Raw genomic sequence first — 1,008 nt, 5'->3', positions numbered from 1 at the left:
TCGTGAAAATGTACTGAATACTCAGTGCGTGTGAAAACACTTGCAAAATATATTTGCAAGTTGTTCTCCAGTGGGACTCGAACCCACATTCTCCAGATCACTAGCCTGGCATCATGCCTTTAGACCACTGAACTTGCACCTGATGGCCAGGGTTGAATTCGGCCAAAGTAAGCAGCGAGTACTATTTTTGCAAGCGTTTTCACATGTACTGAGTATTCAGTACATTTTCACGACGGGTTGGACACAATTCCACCTATATGTTCTCTATTGATGTTGTCAATATTATAATATATATCATAGATTCATGAAATGCTTAATAGGCCCTAAACGATAACATGACTTGACCATAGTTGTTCTCAATATTCTTTGATTTTTTTAACAAAATATTTTTTAGATATTTCTGAGCGTTAATGCCGTACCGTATCTGTTTTAAAAAACCTCAGAACGTATAAGCATTCAGAGTTTCGCCTGAGTAGACCCCACTAGAGGCTCTGTCTCTATGTCCGATCAGGTGCATTTTTACAATTTTACCTAGGGCCCGGCAGTTATCTATGCCATAGTTACCAACCGTCACGCATCACTTCAAAGTGATATTGGATGAAACGCATTTTGCAGAAACACATGCGAGGTCATAAATCACGCATTTAGCACTTGCGTAATAACGAATTATCACAAAATCAGGGGAAAACGTATTTGAAATTAGAAGAAATTGGTTTTATTAAAAATATAAAAACGGTATACAGTTATTACACTTGAGTCATTAGGGAGCTTTCTTTATCTCGTTCGAGAATCAATTTACAGAGAAAATTTCTCCTTTCCGACCAAAACAACCCAGCCAACCACGCACTTGTAGAATCTAGTAGTCGCGAGCAGTCTTGCGAGTTTATTGTTACAACCAACCGTTTAAAATGTGACGGGAACCCGAAATTCCGCAGGGGTTCCGTAATAATACCGTATACACTCGCGTAGGTCCTATAAGGTGACCCGTGTATAAGACGACCCCCGAGT

Source organism: Anneissia japonica, unplaced genomic scaffold (assembly GCF_011630105.1).
Source record: "Anneissia japonica isolate Jap-2015-1 unplaced genomic scaffold, ASM1163010v1 scaffold410_len604442_cov124, whole genome shotgun sequence".
NCBI classification, from domain to species: domain Eukaryota; kingdom Metazoa; phylum Echinodermata; class Crinoidea; order Comatulida; family Comatulidae; genus Anneissia; species Anneissia japonica.
This window is presented reverse-complemented; position numbering follows the sequence as displayed.